This window comes from Dermochelys coriacea, chromosome 2 (assembly GCF_009764565.3).
Source record: "Dermochelys coriacea isolate rDerCor1 chromosome 2, rDerCor1.pri.v4, whole genome shotgun sequence".
In the NCBI taxonomy this organism is placed as follows: Eukaryota; Metazoa; Chordata; order Testudines; family Dermochelyidae; genus Dermochelys; species Dermochelys coriacea.
In genome coordinates, this window is record NC_050069.1 from 199,178,957 (window position 1) to 199,190,353 (window position 11,397).

The window sequence follows — 11,397 nt, forward strand, 5'->3', positions numbered from 1 at the left end:
TGTAGTGTAGACCTGGCCTGAAACTTCGACATATTTCAAAATAGAGGCAATGAAAGGCTTCAAAGCCATCATTTGCATGAGATTGTTAGATCTAACAATGACAGGTTTCAGAGTAGCAGCCGTGTTAGTCTGTATTTGCAAAAAGAAAAGGAGTACTTGTGGCACCTTAGAGACTAATTTATTTGAGCATAAGCTTTCATGAGCTACAGCTCACTTCATCAGATGCATCCAATGAAAGCTCACGAAAGCTTATGCTCAAATAAATTTGTTAGTCTCTAAGGTGCCACAAATACTCCTTTTCTTTTTAGATCTAACAATGTCATTGTTGCAAACCACAGGTAAAATATAACTTTTGTATTTAGCACGGCTGGGGATCTTTAACTGTTCAAGGCTAAAATGTCACTCATAGATGATAAAGTTATCAAATCCAAACCATTTTACGATTCGCAGCATTCAGGGTCTTTACAAATAGTTACAGTACACCCATGCTGAGTGAGTTTTAGCACAGATAGTCCTTCTGCTCTTTAATTAAGTGGGGTCACATGCTCTCATTCCTTTCAGAAAGGTTTATAAACACTTATTGCCTAGCCACTTGTGTAAAAGAAATATTCACTATCACTTATTCAAACACTTTTTCTGAGCCTTTTACCTGGTCTTGAAATAGCTAGCAACAGATCAACTTGTTCCACAGTCACAAAAGTATGAGGAAGCAGAGCAAGATGACAAAGGTCACAGAGAGAGAGCACCCTCTCCACTTTTAGTCCTGCAAATCCTCAGATAATTGAGCTGGAAAGAACTGAAGATGAAGAAACTGATTTGGCCATAGTAATCCTGAAGGAAATAGGAAAAGGTAAGTTATTGCTCTAATACTAAACAATTTGCAGACATTAAAGAAAAAAAAAAAAAAAGCTTGTTGACCTGAATGCCAGCACCAGTGTGAAAGAACACAGAATCAGTAATGCTGCAGGTGTCACTGCAAGCCTCCAAGAAAATAAAGAAATGAATGGTAAAAAAAAATAATTCTGCTGGTAGGCAAAAATAAATGCTGAGAAAACTACCATAGAACACTAGAATGTTAGTAGTGTGCAGAAATTGGCACTTTTATATATACACATCTAACATGAAAAGTTAGGCATTCCATATATCATGACCCCTCCAATAGCTATCAGTCTTAAACTGGTGGCATTCTTTAAAGAAAACTGCAAACTATTCACTCTAACAAACAAGCTTGCATACAAGTTGAATCCCTTGTTTACCAAGGACCACATCCTGTCTGGAACTGTGTAACGGGCCTCTTCACCTTGAATGGTCCCTTCAAATGTGTGTTAAGCACTTTTGCGAAACAATCAGTTCCAACTTCTTTTTAGCTGTGACACTCTAAGGGCAGGTCTACACTATCGCACTACATGGGTACGGCTACACCAATGAAGCTGTGCCACTGTAGCATGTGTGGTAAAAATGCACTATGCCAATGGTAGTGCACTCTCCCGTTATCAATTACTACACCCCTGCGAGAGGCAGAAGTTTTGCCAGCGGGAGAGCATCTCACACTGACACGGCGCGGTGTGGCTGCCACTTTGTTGATGTAACTTGCATCACTCAAGGTCCTGCCCCACCCCAGCACCCATGGCCTATCCCCTCCCTCCAAGCACCCATGGCACGCCCTGGGCTGCCCCCTCCCGCCAAGCACCCCCGACATGCCCTGGGCTGCCCCCCTCCCCAAGATTTAGTCAGGGGTATATAGTAAAAGTCATGGACAGGTCACGGGCCTTGGATTTTTGTTTACTGCCCATGACTTTTACTAAAAATACCAGTGACTAAAATGTAGCCTTAACAATAAATCTATCCAGGATGGGGAAATCTTTCTTCCCTGGACCTCTAGTTTTAGAAAGAGCTCAGACTTGGCTTGCCTAACCCTGTTGAGTATTCTATATAAATTGTTAAATTTCACAGGCCAGTTTTAAAATGGCTTTGGGAGGGAAAAACTTTTTTTTAAAAATCCAAAGTTTTTCCACTGGGCATTTAGAAGATATCAATTTTTGGTTAAGTAAAAAAAAAATTCCTTGCCAGCTGTAGTAGCAGCCATTTTACACATTCTGCAAAATTAAGACTATCTTGGAGAAGATAGAGATTCTTTTCTAACAAGATTGCCAGAACCTCTGACTTTATTCAATCAAAAGGGCTCCTGCCGGATAATGAAAGAGAGAACATCCTCCAGGAAAATAAGGCCATCTGCTAGTCCCAAATAGAATAAATAGTTGTTGATTAGATCAGTTGAATGGGATGTGCAAGTTGTTATTTGAGTTTGACAAAGGAGTGTCCTAGCAGTAGAGAGGATTGACCAAGAGACTCATAAAAAGAAAGCACTATTACAGATGGAAAATGCACTACAATAAAATCTAATTTTTAAAGGCAAATGATGTATTTATAGTTGGGGAAATTATTGGTTCAGTCACATGTTTTTAAAAACTTTTTATTTAATTAGAGAAAACTGATGATTCTGAAAAGGCCAGGCTCATATATAAGCCTACATGACTCAACAGTTTGGGACACCTTTGCCGCCTCATCCTCTCATATTCATACTCCCAGGAAACAGCCAAAGAGTGGAGAAAAGAACTAAGAGTTCTCCCTACAATTTTTCTATTTTTAAAATTCTTTTTCTTAAAAAAAACCACACTACAGTCTTTAGGTTCCTGGGGCTCCTAAGACCTTCAAAGAGCAGGAAGAATTAGTCTCCACAGCTGGTTCTTGTCCTTTCTAAACTCCACAGATAGGGATCCAAGTGTGGGCAGGGTGATGACACATCAGCAAATACATATCATGCTCTCTTAAGGCTCCCCTAAGGAAAAGCCTGCAAAAGAGCTAATGCAGTCTAAGCAGGTTCCCTTCGTAAGAGGTGATCTGCCAGCTGGGGAACACACTTGTGATATGGCTTTATTGGAGCATCCTGTCAGAGACCCATAGGGTAAACAGGAGCTGAATAGTCAGAGCATAGGCACAGATTATCTCCAACAGCTCCCAAAGACAGAACCATTGCTCGACAGGGAGCAGCCTCGAAGCTGCTGCCTGCCCCCTGACCAAATCAGGGTTTTTCCCATGGGAGGAAGTGATGCCCCCAAAAATCCTGCAGCTTCCCAATGTGGAGTTCAATGTCCCTGCTCCAAACATTACAAAGTTCCCATCCTTTCCCAACTAAGTCTTCCGTGGTCTTTTATTCCCCTCCATACATTTAAGGGAAATTAGGGCAAAGAATAACTAATTTATTTAATTTCTTGCCAATTACAATACAGAGGTGGTCATTTTAGGGCTTGTCTACATGCACACTTATTTCATAGCAAGATGAGGTGTTAATCTATCCTGCACTAGTTTGCCATGCATTAATCGTCCTTGTGGACCCTGCTGACGTGCACCAACAGTTCCTTAGCACGCTTTGATCTAGTACCATTTCAAAGCAGGGTAATTCCACACAGATACTTAGTGTGCAGCATGCTAGTGCAGGATAGCTTAACACTCCAGCTTGCCACAAACTAAATGTTTGTGTAGACAAGTCCTTAGACAGCCTGAGCTGTGAAACATTTTCCCTCCTTATTAAAAAAAAAAAAAGCCAGCAGAAGTCAGCATTTAGTCCCCCTGCTCCCTCCAAAAATAAAATAATAATGGCTTTAAAAAATGAATAAAACTTTTCCAGTGCTGGAAAGAGGCTGCTATTATTACACTTTTCTTATTTTACAATACATAAATGAGATGCGTGGGAACCAAAAAAACAACATCAAAACTATCTTAAAATAGAGGTAATCAGACAATTCAGACAGAAGGAATGCTTTCACCAGTTGCCAAATGGCTGCCAAATAAATCTGTTGTACATTCACACCAGCAGTGTGATGTTTGTATTCCCATTCACATGCTGTAGCTCTGCTGAAACATTTTCCCTAATACAGGGTATGTCTACACTACGGTGACTATACTGGCATAGCTATGGTTGACATAGTCATGATAGCATAGCACTATAGTGCAGACCCAGCCTACATCCCAACACCAGCAGAGGGTTTTTTTCTGTCCATGGAGGAACACCACCTCCCCAAACAATGTTAGTTTGTCAATGGGAGCCCTCTGCTGTCATAGCTGTGTCTACACTGGAAGGGGGCAAGGCGGGAAGGACATGGCTATATTGGTCAGGGATTTCTTTCTCCCCCCCCCCCCGAGTAGACCGGGCCAAACATAGAAGACAAAAAAGATACTTAAGACGCCAAGAAGTTCACAAAGTCTTCAGCTCTTGCAGTCTTCTGGACTCTTGCAGAGTAGGAGCTGGGACTGTGATCAAGAAACCAAACAATGTCGTTGCTGGCACAGTGCTTCCCACTAGCAGGACCTCTTCAGGTGTAGGGACACTAGTCAAAGGCTGATGTAGCCCGTTTGTCAATGTCTTGACTTCTTCTCACCAAGATGGTTGGGTTCAGGATTACAGGAATGTCAATCTTCTCTCAGGAGGCTTGTTGACCCAAAAGACAACTTCTCAGCTCTACCCTTGGTTTTTACAGTTTGCAACAAACTTTATTTACTCAGCCCTGTAGTGACTCCTCAAAGGTCTTTGGACAAATCAGGTGCAAGGTTTACCATAGAGCCTTGTGAATTAGGTCATCTTGAGATAGGGAGTAAAAGTCTGATTTAATATAATTTTAAACATCATTGGGGTTTTACATCCCACAGAGATAAAATATCCATGACCCTGCAAAATATCAAAAATCCAAACATGAAACTACCTTTGAGGAAGCTGGTATAATCTTATCTTTATAAAAAGTCTTAAGGTGACAGTATGTCAATTTACAGAACTATATTAATATATGTATACACACACACACACACACACATCCTTAGTAACAACCAATCACTCAAACAGTCACTCACAAGGCAACAAAATTAAAAATAAATGTGAAAAAGCATGACATTTACAGTAATCTTTCTGTTTTAGAATAAGACAAATGTACATTAACATTTGAAACTGGACTACAGATCAAATATCTCCTGAAGTTTCACCTTGATAGAGGAAAATTACTGTAAAGCTTAATTTAAAATATAATATTTTCACTTTTATATAGGGTCTGTATTCTCAGACAGACTATTGCTCTCACACTAGTAAGAATGAGAGCCCCCATTATCCCAGGTGCTATAAAAAGTCTAATTTGAAACAAGATGGAACAAAATAATTGTAAGCAAACAGCAGAAGTAAAGTGTGGGGAAATTCACATGAGGATAACAGCAATAAGATCATGCAGTTATGGAACTCAACTATATGCACAAGTGGATCGTTCTGAATCACTTGAAAGTTATTTTAAAATAAATCAATAAATACCAGCTATCCCTGAGTGTTATTCAACCAAGCCATTATTAGTTGGTTGATTTCTTGTAGGCCTCCCTACAGAAGTGGGTCTAGAGGAGGGAATTGAATGAGAGGATAGTGGCCTTGTGGATTGTTTAGGGAAGGTGTTCCAAGGAGCAAAATGGAAGAAAGCACAGATTAGTTGATGGAAGAAGCAGACAAATAGTGGTCAAAAGTCCAAAGAAGCAAAAATGAGAGTGTAATGGTTTCCATGAAAACCTGCAGTAATGGAAAATGTAGAATTTCTTAAATGGTGAAAAGAGTTTGTTGAAGGAATTGCACTGGCAGCTCCTTCCTGTGTGTGCAGCCCTTTAGAGACCTTTTTTGTTTTGACTTTGGTGTTTTGGTTTGTTATATAGCTCAAGAAAAGCAATTTTGTAAACACAGATTAAAAAAAAAACAACAATGTACCCAACCTTTCTGGGCTCAAAAAAGTTCAGTTCAAGAGACAGATGAAATTTTGGAATAGTTCTTACTAACTTTATCCAAACTAGTTAACCCAAACATTGCAATAGCCCCGGAGAAACCACATTGATCTTTAAAAATGTGGTTCTACTCTGAAACATGACTATATTTCTTTTTATTTTAGTAGTCCATTTGAAACAATACTATTTTTGCTTGTTAGCACTGCAGAGCCAATACAGTGAATTAGATTCTACTGGCTCATGTCAACAGAATTGTTAACAAAGGCCCTCACTAAGCAAAGCAGATAAGCACATGCTTAACTTTATGTGTGTGCTTAAATCCTTTTGAAGTCAATGGGACTTGATTCAGCAAAGCATTTAAGCATGTATTTAAGAACTTTGGCCCCAGTCCTGCAAAGACTTTCACACATGCTTAAATTCAAGCACAAATAGTCCCATTTACTCAGCCTTTGTAGCAAAGTGTCTTTGTTCAGAACACAGAATTTTTTTTATGCTGATGCAGGAGACAGAAAGAACCTGGCTGCACTTTCAAGTTCTAGTTTCAGCAAACTGGCAATTAGAAAAATCATTTTTTATTTATAAGGTGAGTAAATTTGGTATGGAGCTAGAGAGACAATACTACTACATTCACAAACTGGCTGTTCAGAGTAGAACCATAGTTTAATAAAGCCCCTAAAACTGGCACCCCCAAGTCTTCAGTGGACACCATGAGGATCTTCTTAAAAAGCACCAAAACAGATGTTGTACCATGTAAAATCATACACTGACTTTGTTAAATATCCAGTGTGTCTGTTCTTAATCACCTGTCATCCCCAGTCCTGCTCACTGGAACTAGTATCAGGTTTCAGAGTAGCAGCCGTGTTAGTCTGTATCCGCAAAAAGAACAGGAGTACTTGTGGCACCTTAGAGACTAACAAATTTATTTATTTGAGCATAAGCATTCGTGGGCTACACTTCATAGGATGCTAACTTCATCTCTTACTGAGTGGCCAGAGAGGTTGAAGTGATCTCCTACCGGTTTTTGAATGTTATGATTCCTGATGTCAGATTTGTGTCCATTTATTCTTTTGCATAGAGACTGTCCAATGTACATGGCAGAGGGGCATTGCTGGCACATGCTGGCATAGATCACATTGGTAGATATGCAGGTGAATGAACCCTTGATGGCAAGAACACTTCAACCTCTCTGGCCACTCAGTAACAGACTTAAAGGTGGCAATTTTGCAACAGAAAAGCTTCAAAAACAGACTCCAACAAGAAACTGCTGAGCTTGAATTAATATCCAAACTAGATACCATTAATTTGGGTTTGAATAGAGACTCGGAGTAGCTGGATCATTACACATATTGAATCTATTTCCCCATGTTAAGTATCCTCACACCTTCTTGTCAACTGTCTAAATGGGCCATCTGGATTATCACTACAAAAGGTTTTTTTTTCTCCTGCTGATAATAGTTCATCCGAATTAATTAGCCTCTTACTCCACTTTTTCACGTTCTCTGTATGTATATATCTTCTTACTATATGTTCCATTCTATGCATCCGATGAAGTGGGCTGTAGCCCACAAAAGCTTATGCTCAAATAAATGTGTTAGTCTCCAAGGTGCCATAAGTACTCCTGATCTTTTTGTGGAACTAGTATGTTATTCTCTTTAAGATGCAGTCAACTAATTGATTTAGGCCCTGCACCACTACAATATTACAACATTTCAGGTTTTTTTTTTAACTCAGATTGAATCTTGATTAACATTTTCCTCCAGCATTACTGAACTGAAATATATATATTTACCTGACAAGCAGACATGGGTGCCTATTAGGTCAGAGAATCAGATTTTATAGTACCAATGAGGGCATTTGTTAAATTCATGAAATGTTAATCCTCTAATAGTAATTTATAATTGTATTCTTTTATAGGCATTATCCATGATTTACAATAGTGACAGAACCACTAAATCGGATAGTCTTGGACCTTGTCTATACTACAACTTATTTCGGTATAACTTATGTGACATAACTTATACCGATTTAAGCATGGGTGTAGACAGCGCTATAGTCAGAGAGATTCTCCAGCCGACATAGCTACCACTGCTTGTGGGAGGTAAAGTAAGTAAGCCGACAGGAGAGCTCTCTCCCGTTGGCTTAGAGCGTGTCCACCACAAGTGTGACAGCGGCGCAGCTATGCCGCTGTAAGTGCTGTAGTGTAGATGTAGCATTGTTGTGAAGAAGTGCTGGGAATCAGCAACTGAACCAGCACTCTGGTCAAGGGTTAATCAATTAGGCCCCCGGGAGAGGAGTTCCTAATTATCAGATTAGATTGGGGCTAGGAAGCTAATGAACTAGTTAGCCCATTAACAAGGAGATTAGATAAAAGAGCACAGGCAAGAAGTGGAAGAGGAAGGGGAAAGCAGGAGAGAGAGAAAGAAAGAGAAGAGAGAATTTCTGGGCAGAGACATGTTTATTCACACATGATGGAACTAGGGATTTGGGGATGCTGCTGCACTCCCTAGCTTGCAGTTGTAATAACCCAAATACATAGTTTCTGCCTTCAGCACCCCCACTATAAAAATAGTTCCAGCACCACTGCCTTTACCTTCCTTCTCCCGACCTGCTTAAGGAGAAGGGGTAGTGAAGCTGGATAACATTGGAAATACCATGACTGTTCTAGTATGTAAAGGTGGTGGAGGGAAACACTATAAATAAACTACACAGTGGTGTCTACAAAAAGGAAGATCTCTGAGTGGTCTGTGGGAAGCAGAGAAGACTGGAGCAGTGGTGGCCCCTTGTTACACTTGTACCAATAGGTAACTTCTTTATTATTTTTCACCCTTAAAAATTTACCTTTTAGAAGCAGATGAGACATCAGTAAAGAATTTGAATAACTTCTTCCTGCACTATTGGTGAAAGATTTTCAAGTACCTCACGGAATTTCTCTGATCTAGCTTCTGAAGTTAGAAAAGAAAAAGGACAAAAATCAGACCTAGAGGAAGATTACAGCAATCTAAAATGAAAACAACGTGTATTTTAAATGTAATTTACAAATACTTCAGGCCTGATTAGTAAATGTTTACTGCAAAAAGATAATGAAATGCTTTATTAAGCAAAGCAAACTGAACAGTGAGTATCTCCAGTATGGACTTGGGGATATGAAATAATTATGATTTATTTCATTTTAGATTCCCCTTCCAGTTTTATTCTTAAGACACATCTATAACGAGATAACAAAATGCTATAAAATAAATACAGAATGAAGAAATCTAAAAATAATGTAAATGTTTCTGTATGTGTTTGCAAACAAGATATGATGTGGAAGTAGGAATTGAGCCAAAAGGCTTTCAATGAAATCAATAGCGATTGTGTGGCTAAGTCCCCATGGATTGCTTTGCAAATGTATTCATTAAATTTATAATAAGCTATTTGAATGTACAAGGAATCAGTCACTTCTAGAACTTGAACTAACTGGATCCAAAACAGCAACTCTGCCTCTCGGGGTAATGGGAAGTCTCCCTCAGCTGTCAGAAGGAGCAGTAGCAGCTCATTCCCTTTCTTCTAAAGGCTGAGAAAAGTCTATACTCCAACTTAGTAAGAGGCACAAGCTGGGAAAGCCAAAGTAGAGTACTGTTTTGGGAACTCCCACAAAAGGAAGTGTCGCTCACCTGCCTCACTGGATGGGGAGCTTGGTGGGGCTAGCAATGAAAGGAACACTTGCTGAGGGACACCAGATAGAGACTCCTAAGAGGGTGGGGGAAGAGCTGGCACCCATTGGCCCACTTGGGGAAGGGGTTCTGATTGGCCAGTATCCTCCAGCTCCAAGGATTTAACCTGGCACAGGGGCCAGGTGCTCTTTCATTAGTTGAGTCCTGGGGGGTAGACTGAGGAAACCCTAGCCTGAGTTACAGGTTATATGGTAAGAGCCCTGAACACCCTGCTCTGGAACCAATGAGATGCCTGATATAGGACAGCATGGGTGATGGGCATGTAGTGCCCCTCTCCTGGGTTAAAGTTTACTAAAAGTTGCAGCCTGCCACTTAAATCCATCCATGTGTCTGTCATCATTTTGATGCTGTGTCCGCATCAAGGATGCTAGGGAAAAAAGGGAAGGAACCATTCCAGGGTTTATAGTCAGTTTCTGACTCCTAACTCAAAGTAAATTACTGAAGTCTCTGGGAGTTGGCTTGAGTAAGGACTTCAGCACTGAGTGCCAAGTGCTTAAAAGCTGTCCTTATTATAGCAGTTTATCTGGCAGCCTTTCCTCCTAAAGGATTTTGGACATTTCACTGGCTTATTTTCAGATCACCAGATATTACATACGTTCCACATCTCCTCTTCTGGGCCATATTCAGCAAACCACTTAAACAAGTGCTTAGATTTGAGCACATGAATAGTTCCACTGGAGTAATGGAACTGCTCACGTGCCTACAGTACAATTCTTGAATAAGGACATCTGATATTACACAGACTATCACCTCATTGTAATAGCCTCTAGAGTATCCATATTCCAACATATTCTGTGTTTCACAAAAATCTATCAGTAATAGCACTTCTGTCCTTGGAGAGAGACTGGTCAGAAAGCCAGGAATACAGATTTCTGAAGACAATTGTTTAGTTATCAGCTATTTACCTGGCTTATTCTTTTTTGTGTCAGGCATAGTGTAGCGGGCCTAGCATCTCACCGCCCCTTTGCAGTAAGGTGTGGGGATGTCAGAACCTCGCCACTCCTAAGTTTCCATGCTCACCTCTCCGTGGGCGGCCTGATGGCCTCCCACCATGCAATCACCCCCTAGTCAGGGTAGTAGGCCCAATGGCCAGAGTCCATATAACCCCCCCTCACGTGGGGTAGTGCAGCCTAGCGGCCGGAGTCCATGTGGCTCTCCTCAAGCATCAGGGAAGTGCAGCCCAATGGCCAGAGTCAATATAAACCCCTCACTGTCATGGCCTAGCAGCCGGAGTCTGTACGATTCCTGTGCTGAGCCACCCCCCCCCCCAACCTTCAGCCACCCCCCCAACCAGCCCGCCCTCTCCACCAGGTCCCGACCCAGGGCCCTGGTAGTGGCAAGTTCCCACCAGCTTGGTGGGGACCTTCCCGAAACACACCAAGCCCCTGCGTGGCTCTAACACTGTTTTCCTCTAAAGTTCCTCTGGGTCACTTCCTACCAGAACCTCCAGGCCCTCTGTGTCGGGGGGGGGAGGGGTCCTCTGGTCTGTTTCCGTGCATCAAAGTGCTCTGTCTGGGCATCAGGGCACATGTTGGCTTAGCTGGCTTCCGGATCCTGGCACACAGGCTGTTCCTCCCAGGAGTTGACGGCATGCCTCCTTCCCCTCCGGTGGTCAGCCCCAACTGACCAGCTCTGCAGGCTTTTATACCTGCTCTCCAGTTGGAGCATGCCCAGCAGAGCCTCAGGGGCGGGGCTTCCTCTGCTAGGAAGGAGGGGTTAACCCTTGCGGTACCAGTATGGGGCCACTCCACCCCATCACATACAGTAATGTAAAATTATAACATTTTATCAATTGAAGTTTAACCATATTCTTGATCATTTGAGTTGCTGAATCAAATGTGGAAAGAAAAGTAATGCTGCATCCATCTTCTGTCTGTCTAAT

At 41.4% G+C, this 11,397-nt stretch overlaps 1 long non-coding RNA gene across 1 annotated transcript; it reads right to left on the minus strand.

Moving 5' to 3' along the window:
• Nucleotides 1-2,424: 2,424 nt before the first annotated feature.
• On the minus strand, nucleotides 2,425-11,135 carry LOC119851597. Its single transcript, XR_005291307.2, has 3 exons — nucleotides 10,954-11,135; nucleotides 8,641-8,744; nucleotides 2,425-4,726 (listed from the first exon to the last, which is right to left on the minus strand). It is a non-coding gene; the product is annotated as an uncharacterized LOC119851597 (long non-coding RNA).
• Between the last annotated feature and the right edge of the window lie 262 nt (nucleotides 11,136-11,397).